The sequence below is a fragment of the Phacochoerus africanus genome, chromosome 1, assembly GCF_016906955.1.
Source record: "Phacochoerus africanus isolate WHEZ1 chromosome 1, ROS_Pafr_v1, whole genome shotgun sequence".
In the NCBI taxonomy this organism is placed as follows: Eukaryota; Metazoa; Chordata; class Mammalia; order Artiodactyla; family Suidae; genus Phacochoerus; species Phacochoerus africanus.
In genome coordinates, this window is record NC_062544.1 from 115682322 (window position 1) to 115693953 (window position 11632).

The 11632-nt window shown below is 48.1% G+C and overlaps 1 pseudogene; it reads left to right on the forward strand.

The window, feature by feature from the left end:
- The first annotated feature begins 8787 nt into the window (after window positions 1–8787).
- On the forward strand, window positions 8788–8989 carry LOC125114591 (uncharacterized; annotated as a pseudogene).
- Window positions 8990–11632: the final 2643 nt, after the last annotated feature.

Genomic DNA, 11632 nt, shown 5'->3' on the forward strand with positions numbered 1-11632 from the left:
ATCATTTCAGACACTCCCTGCAGAGTCCACCCACCCCACATGCCCCATCAAATTGATACCCTTTACTAGAGCTCTTTCAAGAAGAAGCTCCATTTTACACAGGAGAGAAAAAGGCAGCCCCTCAAATCAGTGGCTGAGCAGGGGCAACACCAGATCTGTCTGATGCTGAGCCCTGAGTGAGCCAAGGCAGGCAAGTGGCCCGGCCCTGCCTGTGTCCCCTCTGTGTCCTTTGCATAGCCCACCCTCAAGAGTTCTGGGGCATGAGGGACAATGGACTGAATATGATTAAGACCCCTGCCCCATCTCCAGGTGCTTCTTGGCTTTTCCTCTGCTGGCCTGACTCCCAGATTCCCAGCCAGACCCTAAGCTTGTTCATCTCATAGCACTTGGCTCCTGCTGGCCCCAAAGCTGGCCAGGACTGCAGGCTGGATCAGGGTGGGGTAGCTGGTGGGTATGCCACATCAGACCTGGCATGTGCCTCTGCCCACAGGCTGCTCACAGTCTGATAAGAAAGGACTTACTTTTGAAACCCTTTGGAAGCTTTCAACTCTGGCCTTTAGAGCAACGGTTTCCCATCCTAAACCTCAACTTCTCCAGTTGCCCAATGAGACTAATCCTTGCAGTCTGCACCCTCCCGGGCTTCTAATGGTGGAACAGGTCTCTCCATGGCTCTGCGGGGCCAGCAGTGATAGAAGAAAATGCCCTTCCACCTGCCCCACTGTGGGGCCCTAAGGATTCTTTGGGCAGATTTTCCTCCCAGGGGGTTCCCAAGGAATAGGAGCTAGTTTGGCATCACCACATCCTTCTAACAAGGTCTGGGTCCCTTGATTAAGGCATGGGGCAGAACCAAGGTCCAGCTCCTCCTGTGGCTTCCTCTGGGGACTGGCCAGACCCTTGGACACAAAGGACCCCACAGTGCTTGTGCCTTCCACGGGAAACTCTGTGCCTGGGAGATGATACTGAGGAAGTTCCATCTCCAAGAATGTTGACAATGACAGGGGGCAGGGACAGGAGCAGACATGCGTGGTCACTTCACCCAACCAGTGTGAAGACCAAGCCTCCTGAGAGCTGGGTATACTCTAAAGTCTTCTGACTTAGGGATAGAAATTGGCAGGATCTACCGGGAACTGTAGCTCCTAAGGGTCCCGATCACCAGACAGGACAGTCCCCTAGCTGGCTGGGTCATAAGAATTGCCTGAAGCAATTATTCTACACACAAATCCTTGTCAAACTTTCTGCAGCAGTGCCTAGGACTCTGCATTTCTAAGTGGGCTCCTCAGGCAATTCTGTTCTGAGTTTCTGAGGACTCGCCTGAGGAAAACCCTGCGGGAAACCATTAGGACTATGATTCTGGAGCTGGATAGGCCTGTGTTCAGTGCCTCACTGATGACTGAAGCATTCAAAGTCCAGCATGGGGAGTTCTCATCATGGCTCAGGGGTAACGAACCTGACTAGTATCTGTGAGGATGCAGTTTTGATTCCTGTCCTTGCTGAGTGGGTTAAGGATCTGGTGTTGCCATGAGCTGTGGTGTAGGTCACAGACTCGGCTCAGATCTGGTGTTGCTGTGGCTGTGGTGTAGGCCAGCAGCTGCAGCTCCTATTCAACCCCTAGCCTGGGAACTTCCATGTACCATGGGTGTGGCCCTAAAACGCAAAAACAAAGAAACAAACAAGCAAAAGTCCAGCATGTGGTAGGGAGATGTCTGTGGCGTGTTGTTTGTGGAGTAGAGCAAGGTATAGAACAGCAGGTCGAGTGTAATCCTATTTCTGTCAAAAATAAATGAAAGTGTGCGGGTGTATGGTTGTGCCCGTGTGTGTGTGTGTTCATAAGTGTGCCCGGGCAAAACAGAGAGGCAGCAGGGAGAGGCTTCAAGCAGTGGGGACTTTGGTGTGTTGGACTGAGGGGGACTTTTGGTTTCTACTTTATGAATTCTCTTTTGTTGGAATTTAGTGCCAGTAAACAAATTGACTTCTATAAAAAAAAAAAAAAAAAAAGGCGGAACAAAATTCCATCTTGAAGAAAGTACTGTTGAGATTGAGAGATGCATTTTTATGAACATGCCTCTTCTCATAATTTCTCATGATTATGTAAAGCAACCCCTGTGTTTCGTAAGTCAGGCTACCCTCCTAGATGTTTTTGGGTTGGGAGCGAACCCCCAGGCAGTGGGTGCTCACCAATGCGCACCCTTCTGTCCCTGCTTTGCTTTCCACACAAAATCCAGGGCAGAGAGCTCCCGACATGCTCCTGCATATCCCTAAAGTGGACACCGCTGAGGCGTGAACGGGTCTGAGCAGCTGTGTTCCTGAGTGACGGCCCTGGGCATCACTTTGGCAGGTCTGGCCTGTGTGTGTTCTCGCAGGGCACGCTTGGGCTGGCGCTGGGGGCCCTCAGTCAACACTGGACTTGCAGTGGAGCCAACATCCTAGTCTGGGTCCTCAGGACACTTTGCTTGACACATGCCCAGGGCTGGAGGCCTGCAGGGGCCGGGGTGATTCCTGTGCTAGTGTGTGTCTGGTCTTGTGTCCACCCATTCCTGGCAGAGGGGCCACGCCTGGACACTTTCTAATGGGCTTGTAGGTTGATTAATTGAGTTTTGATCTCTCTCTCAATGCCCGACATTTCCTTCCAGAGACATTTTGGCAGAAATATTTCTTTTGATAATGTTGCCCCCAGGAAAGTGAGATCACACACAGTTCAACTCACAGAACCTCTGATTTTTCTTTTTAAAATATTTTAATTTTTTAAAAATCTTTTTGCCTTTTCTAGGGCCGCTCCTGCGGCATATGGAGGTTCCCAGGCTAGGGGTCGAATCGGAGCTGTAGCCACCGGCCTACACCAGAGCCACAGCAACTTGGGATCCGAGCCTCGTATGCAACCTACACCACAGCTCACGGCAACAATGGATCCTTAAACCACTGAGCAAAGCCAGGGATTGAACCTGCAACTTCATGCTTCCTGGTCAGATTCGTTAACCACTGAGCCACGACGGGAACTTCCGATTTTTCTTGATTTGACTTTTTGTTCTTTTTAAAAAAACACTTGGAGTTCCCACCATGGTGCGGTGGAAATGGGGGATATCCTCAATATATATTCGCTATGTTTATTTTTTCTCTTCATATTGTCAGGATCATATAAAATTCACTATATTTCCCTTACACTTTCCTACTAGCTTTCCAAAATTCTTCAAAGACAAGCTATTTTTTTCTTTCTTTTTCTGGCCATACTGCAGCATATGGAAGTTCTTGGGTCACAGATTGAATCCAAGCCACAGCTGCGGTGACTCTGGATCCTTTAACCCACTGTACTGGGCGAGGGATTGAACCCACATCTCAGCAGCACTGCAGTCAGATTCTTAACCCACAGCACTACAGCAAGAACTCTGAAGATGTGCTTTTTACTAGCTGCGTATTGTCTCATCATGGAGCCCTGTCCTTCCTCATTTATTAACCATGCCTTCGTGATGGGTTTTTGGAATGCTTCCAGTTTTTCACCGTGATATATTCCCCTGCGGTTACCATGTGGTACCCAAATCCTTGTCCTCCTGGCAGGTTAGCTCTGAACCAGAGTTCTAAATGGGAGTCTACTGGGTCAGAGGGTGGAACCCTTCTAAAGCCCTTAATACATACTTGGCAATGAGCTCCCTGGAAAGTCTGGTTCTGTGAGTCACCTTTGTCTCTAGTAGAGAGGCCCCAGCATGTGCTTAGAGGAGAGGACGGAGGGAGGAATCTAAGCCCTTCATGGCCTTGTGTGGTTCCCTCCATGTCTCCAGGCCTCTGTTTCCTCACATCTGTAAAATGGGCTCATTCTCACAACAAACATGTTTTTGTTTTCCCTTTCTCTACTGGGGCAAGCAAATTCAGAGGTGGAAGGCTGCCATCATTTCCACAGGACCATAAGCTCTTCCTGGCCGTGGTAGGTAGGCAGTGGGAGATACTGGCTCCCCTATGGCCAGTGAACAAAGGGAAAATCAATGAGAAGAGATAATTCTTTTTTTTTTTTTTCTGTCTTTTTGTATTTTTAGGGCTGCACCTGTAGCATATGGAGGTTCCCAGGCCAGGGGTCTAATTGGAGCTGTAGCTGCCAGCCTATGCCAGAGGCATAGCAACGCCAGATCCAAGCTGAGTCTCCGACCTATACCACAGCTCACAGCAATGCCAGATCCTTAACCCATTGACCAGGGCCAGGAGTTGAACCCTCGTTCTCATGGATGCCAGTCGGGTTCACTAACCGCTGAGCCACGACAGTAACTCTAAGAAGAGATAATTCGGTGATGAGTTTTGTAGATGGTTTTCTCCAGGACACCTGCAGGCTCTGGGGCCCTGTGTGAGAGCCCCATGACAGGGAGGTGGAGTGAGGAAAGGGAACCTGGAAACAGGTGTTAACTCACCAGTTGCTCGACTTTTTTGGGAGGTAGCTCACATAGGTGCACATGGCTCTCCCTCTTTCCTTGTTCATTTTTTGCTTTTTTTTTGTTTGTTTGTTTTTCTTTTTGCTATTTCTTGGGCCACTCCCGCGGCATATGGAGGTTCACAGGCTAGGGGTCGAATCGGAGCTGTAGCCCCCGGCCTACACCAGAGCCACAGCAACGTGGGATCCGAGCCGCGTCTTCAAGCTACACCACAGCTCACGGCAACTCCGGATCGTTAACCCACTGAGCAAGGGCAGGGACCGAACCCGCAACCTCATGGTTCCTAGTCGGATTCGTCAACCACTGAGCCACGACGGGAACGCCCATTTTTTTGCTTTTTTAAAAAATCACCACTTTACTGGAGTTCTTGATAGCGTAGAGGATAAGACTCTGCTGTGGCTTTGGTTCGAACCCTGGCCCGGGAACTTCAGCATGTAGTGGGCATGGCCAAAAAAAAAAAAAAAATCACAGCTTTTTTTTTTCTTTTGGGACTTTTTGTATTTTTAGGGCTGCACCTGTGGCTTATGGAGGTTCCCAGGCTGGGGGGCTGATCGGAGCTGTAGCCACTGTCCTACGCCAGAGCCGAAGCAACGCCAGATCCGAGCCACATCTGCGACCTACACCACAGCTCACAGCAACCCTGGATCCTTAACCCACTGAGCAAGGCCAGGGATGAAACCCAAAACCTCATGGTTCCTAGTCGGATTCGTTTCCACTGTGCCACGATGGGAACTCCAAAAATCACAGCTTTACTCAGATATAATTAACACACCTTGGAATTCATCTTCCCCTGCCTTTTTCAGCCGCCCCCCACAGCATATAGGAGTTCCAGGGCCAGAGACCGAATCCAAGCTGGAGCTGCAACCTATGCCATAGCTGCAGCAATGCTGGATCCTTAACCCACTGTGCCACAGCAGCAAGTCTGAAATTCATCGTGTTAAAGTGTACAATTCAGAGTTCCCGTTGTGGCTCAGCGGGTTAAGGACCCGACATTGTCTCTGTGAGGATGTGGGTTTGATCTCTGGCCTCAGCTCAGTAGGTTAAGGATCTGGTTGCCACAACCTGTGGCTTAGGTTGCAGACGCGGCTCGGATTCGTGGTGCCGTGGCTGTGGCGTAGGCCCCAGCTGCAGCTCCAATTCGGCTCCTAGCCTGGTAACTTCCATATGCTGTGAATGCAGCTGTAAAAAGAAAAAGGAAAAAAGTGTACGATTCAGTTATTTTTGGTGTATTCATAGAATTGTGGAATTATTACTATGACCTAATTTTAGAACATTTTCATCACCCTAAAAAGAAATTTGTACCCATTATTAGTAGCAGTTCCCTATTTCCCCTCCTCCACAAGTCCAGGTCACCGCTAATCTACTTTCAGTCTTTTTTTTTGGAGGTTCCCAGGCTAGGAGTCCACTCGGAGTTGTAGCTGCCGGCCTGCACCACAGCCACAGCAACACTGGATCCAAGCCGCATCTAAAACCTACACCACAGCTCAGGGCAATGCTGGATTCTTAACCCACTGAGCGAGGTCAGGGATCCAACCTGTGTCCTCATGGATACTAGTCAGGTTCGTTAACCACTGAGCCACAACCGGAACTCTTACTTTGTCTTTACAAGTATGCTTATTCTGGACATTTCATACAAATGGAGTCCTATAATATGTGGTCCTCGTGACTGAGCCTTTTCACTTAGCATAATGTTTTCAAGACTCATCCATATTGTAGCATGTATCTACATGCTAAAATAAAAAGCACTTTTTTTGTAAATAAAAAGTACTTTATTTCTTTTGTACTGATGAATACTTTTCCAGTGTATGGATATACCACATTTTGTTTATCCAGTCATGGATTGCCGGACATTTGTGTTGTTTCTACCTCTTTGCTATTATGAACAATGCTGCTTCGAATGTTGATACAAAAATTTTTGTGTGGGTATGTTTTCAGTTCCCTTGAGTATACACCCAGGTGTGGTGTTTAACTGTTTGAGGAGTCAACTGTTTTTGTTTTTGCTTTTTTTTTTGCTTTTTAGGGCCACACCCATAGCATACGGAAATTCCCAGGCTAGGGGTGGAATCAGAGCTACAGCTGCTGGCCTATGCTACAGCCACAGCAATGCCCGATCCAAACCTCATCTGTGATCTATACCATAGTTGACAGCAATGCTGGATTCTCCACCCACTGAGCGAGGCCAGGGATCAAACCTGTGTCCTCGTGGACAACAGTGGCATTTGTTTCTGCTGCGCCACAATGGGAACTCCCAGGAACAAACTGTTTTCGAAAACGACTGCACCACTGGACAATTTCCCCAGCAGTGGATGAGGGTTCTGATTTCTCCACATCCTTATCAGTACTTGTTAACGTCTTGTCTGTGTTAACCAATTTTGTGGAGGCAAGATGGTATCTCATGGTGGTTTTGTCATTCACTGCTTAAACAAATTATACAAGTTACAACAAATATTCCTTATAGAAAATTTGAGAATGTAACAAAAATATTGTGATGTGTCATTCAGTTAGGCTATAGGCCCCAATTTTTCAATCAAACTATAATCTAAGTATTGCTTGAAGTTATCTTGTAGATGTGATTAAAGCCCATAATCAATTGATTTTAAGTAAAAGAGGTTATTCTAGATAACCTGGGTGAATCTGATTCAGTTGGTTGAAAGACTGAAGGAGAAAAGTGACTCCATCTGTGGCAGCTTCACCCAAGCCCCGGGCTCCAGCCTGCCCTTCCCACAGCCTACCCCATGGTTTCTGACTTAAGCTGACCAGTCCCACATGGAGCAATCCAATTCCTTGCTGCAAATCATTTAATACATCCCTATATGTTCTGCTTCTGGACCCTGCACCCTGACTGATACACAAAGAGGAAAACTTCATCCCCCATAATCTCACCATCCTGAAGTTACCAAGGGCTACATTTTGGTTATTTCCTTCCAATCTTCTTTTCCACTTTCTATTCATGAACATAAATATTTTATTTTATTTATTTATTTGTCTTTTCTAGGGCAGCTCCCGCGGCATATGGAGGTTCCCAGGCTAGGGGTCGAATCGGAGCTGTAGCCACCGGCCTATACCAGAGCCACAGCAACTTGGGATCCGCGCGCCTCGTATGCAACCTACACCACAGCTCACGGCAATGCTGGATCCTTAACCCACTTGATCAAGGCCAGGGATCGAGCCTGCAACCTCATTGTTCCTAGTCAGATTCATTAACCACTGCACCACGACGGGAACTACAAAACAAATATCTTAGATAAGGTCATGTCCCCTCTGTTTACATCACTGTGTATCTTAAATCTTTCCCCACAGAATCCATGTGCTTCTCTCCCCCAGTATTATCACTGGCACAGAGGCAGGCCATCCACTGTCCCCCTTGCTTGGACATTTGTGTTGCTTCTGCCTTTGTACTGTATCAACCAATACTTGTAGTTTCATTCCAGCTAGCCCTGTGCTTCCGGGAGAAAGGGCTTTTTTCTGGTCATCATTGTGATGTCATCCTGGCGGGTCCCAGGACCAGATTGGGTGGTTGACCCTCTGAGTAGCTGCGAAGGCAGGAGCTGGAGGCACCCTGCACTCCTGAAAGTGAGCACCAGCATGGAGCGCAGCCAAGCCCTGCCAGGCCTGCTTTCCCTGCACGCAAAGAAAAAGTGCCTAGTCATTGCAGTTTGCAATTTGAGTAGCGGAGCCCCGGGCACCTCCCTGAGTAGGGAGCAGGGAGCTGCCTCAACAGCCCCTATCAGCTCCTGTCTCGGAAGGCCATGCCAGGCGGGGTTCAGGCTGTGCTGTTGACAACCAGGGCACTTCTAGGGCAGCCAGGCCTGTACGGCCTGCAAGACAGAGTGGGGAGAGATTGTCACCCTGTTCCCACTTCTGAGAGTGCCTGGTTTCCCTGAGCAAGCCAGGTAGTGGCGGTGGCGTTGGTTCCTGTGGATATTAAAGATGAAAGTTTTTGTTTTGATGTGCGGAGATTAAGTGGATTTTCTCCTGGGCAGCTGTTGAGGAGCTGAAGTGATAATTATTCAAGGTAGAGCTATCACACTCTGGAGAAAGGCAAGGAGAAGGATTGTTCTCTGTTCTGAGCCATGTGGGAGACATGAAGCCGAACAGTGCCTCTCTGCACGCTGGCTTGCTGTGTGCCACACTGTGGGTACAGACGGGTGCAGAAATTGCAGTTCCCCATGGAGCCACAATCTAAGGGGACAGGGCAGGCGTGCATGTGTGCATGTGGTATCCTGCACTGGGTCTGGGACAGAAAAGCAGCTATTCTTAGCCCCAAGGGGCACATGGGGACAACAAATAGGGTGTGTGTATGCCTTTTCCACCTGCCCTCCTACCTTTCTCAAGTTGAGCCACCAGCCATCACACTGGCCTTTCATTTAAGGGCTCCATCGCTTCTCGGCCTTTTGGCTAAGATCAAGTGTAGTATCTGTTCATTTAAGGGCTCCAAAGTCCTTGAGGAGAATTAAAAACTTTGTCATCTTGGGCTGGAGCGCCAATAGCTCCTCAGTCTCCAGGAGCCCTGAGGAGTCAGGGCAATGAGTGCTGAGAGCAGGGCTGTGGGCCCTAGCACTGTCCACAGGCGACTAATGCCTCTGCCCCTTCCTGACGACAGGAAGTTGGTGTCAAGTGTGGCCCTTTGCCAAGGCTGCACTTTGAATAGCCTCTACCTCCCAGGGACGTGGAGAGGGTTAAATGAGAACGCACCCAGACAATTCCCTGGTGGTACAGTGGGGTAAGGGCACTGTCACTGCTGTGGCTCAGGTTGCTGCTGTGGTGGGTTGATCTCTGGTCCGGAATCGTCTTTTTTTTTTTTTTTTTTAGGGCCATGGGTGTCATGGTATATGGAGGTTTCCAGGCTAGGGGTCTAATTGGAGCTGTAGCTGCTGGCTTACACCCCAGTTACAGCAATGCAGGATCTGAGCTGCACCTGTGAACTACACCACAACTTACGGCAATGCTGGATCCTTAACCCACTGAGCAAGGCCAGGAATGGAACCTGTATCCTCATGGATACCAGTCAGATAAGTTTCTGCTGAGCCATGACGGGAACTCCTGGTCTGGAATCTTCTGTATGCCGTGGGCATAGCCAAAAAATTAAAGAATGTCAGTAACATGCAAAAGAAAAAAAAGTTGAATTGAAAAAATTGCACACAAACCACACAGCAATGACTAATGTCAGTTTTGATAACTGTGGAACTATATTTCAGATTTAGTCACACTCACCTCAAAGAAATGTCTGTCAAACATGGTGCGGCTATCACGTTGCCTGTGCACCCCCTCCTCCCAAGCTCCTTCTACCTCTCTGGAGCGTGAGAATCTCTTACTAGTCATCTCTACTTTTATTTATTTATTTATTTTTTGCTTTTTCAGGGCCGCACGCAAGTCAGGCTAGAGGTCCAATTGGAGTTACAGCTGCTGGCCTATGCCACAGCAATGCAGGGTCCGAGCTGCGTCTGCTACCTACACCACAGCTCACTGCAATGCCAGATCCTTAACCCACTGAGAAAGTCCGGGGATCGAACACGAAACCTCATGGTTTCTAGTCAGATTCGCTTCTGCTGCACCACAACGGGAGCTCCCATCTTTACTTTTAGCTCTTTGGCCTGGTGAACCTGAAGAGATGCGTGAGGCCCCCTCCTCCCCCCCGGCAGGTGGGAGAGTTTCATGGGTTCTGGGACAGCAAACTCTAAGAAGTGGGGAATATTAACCTGATCAAAACCCTTTAGAAACCTGTTAGGCGTCTTCCCATCACACGAAGAGACCCCAGAACACATTATCTGGAAGAAGGAATGTAAGCTGGGCTGTGGGGTTTGCTTGATTTAATGGCTTTCTTGCTGCTCTTCTTTTCTGCTTTTCAAGGACCTGGCTTTATCTAAAGGGGGGGGGGGCTTCCCTCACAGAGGCAATCCTGCAGCTAGATTTCTAGTTGCTCATCCAGGAGACAGACTGGTTCCTGTAGTTCCGACTAACAGAGAAGCCTCAGCAATTTTTTACTCATACACCCCTTGCTCAAAGATCAGGTTTTTTTTTTTTTTTTTTTTCAAACAACTGGATGAACCAGGGTCCATAAACAGTGAGTGAAAATGTCATTAGAAACAACCAAGAAGCCTAACATTCCAACTCCTACAGCCCTTATGCAGGAGCCAGTGGCCTTACTTTTTCAGGAAATTCCAATGAACTGGTCACTTGGCTTCCTAGGTCTTGACAGCTGAAAAGCAGCAGATGAGCAGGTCTTTTAATAATAATGGCTTGTAATAAACAACAGTAATGAGTGACCTAAAGAACTATACAAAGCAATCTAGAATAATTTATCATGGAGGCAATGGATCCAGTCAAGAAAGGAATTCTAGACCAGCCTTCCAGCATGGTTGGCTTCAGTACTGGCTTAATAAGCAGCGGCAGCAGTTTCTGTTGCGGCTCAGTGGAAACGAATCTGACTAGTGTCCATGAGGACGCAGGTTTGATCCCTGGCCTTGCTCTGTGGATTCCTCCATGTGCTGTGGGTGTGGCCCTAAAAAGTCAAAAAAAAAAGCAGCAGCCTTTGGCACATCCCTCAGTCACTCCCAGCTTCAACTCCCTTCTCCTCCCTAAAATGGGTTACTGTGAAGATCAAGACAATAGTGGACAGCAATCCTTAGATATCAATGAGCATGCATTAGCGATGACTGTTAGGTGTATGCACACACACACACAGGGTATGACTGAACACCAAGGGTTAAGCATATGCTTTGCTCTGTGAAAGCAGGCAGGTCTAGCAAACACCTTAGGGAGAATGTCATTTGGGAACCTACTTAATGTGAACAATTAATAGGAAGATATACGATTAACACTTTTTTTTCTTTTCCCTGATTTTCCTAATACTTTACTTTTCCCCTCTCTCTTTCCTTTCTTCCCTATGAGATGCCTGGCACATAATGCCACATGAATTGAGTGAATTTGGGAAATGACTCGGACTCTAAATCCCCCTATTAAACAGTGTTTTTGGCTATGATTAGAGCTGTATCTTCTGAGGAAAACTTAGAGGAATAAATGAAGTTCTTTTATAAGAGTTACACACTGGCTGTTTAGCTACTGAGGAGGGCACTGCTCATGTCATGGACAAACACCAGGATGCAGGCTTCAGACCTAAGAATTCGTGTGGCCCAGGGTCCGGCTGGCTGGGAACAAGTTGGAAACAGGTAGACAAGGGTTTCCTCTGTCAGTTCTGTTCTCTCACCCCACCCCCTCTCAGC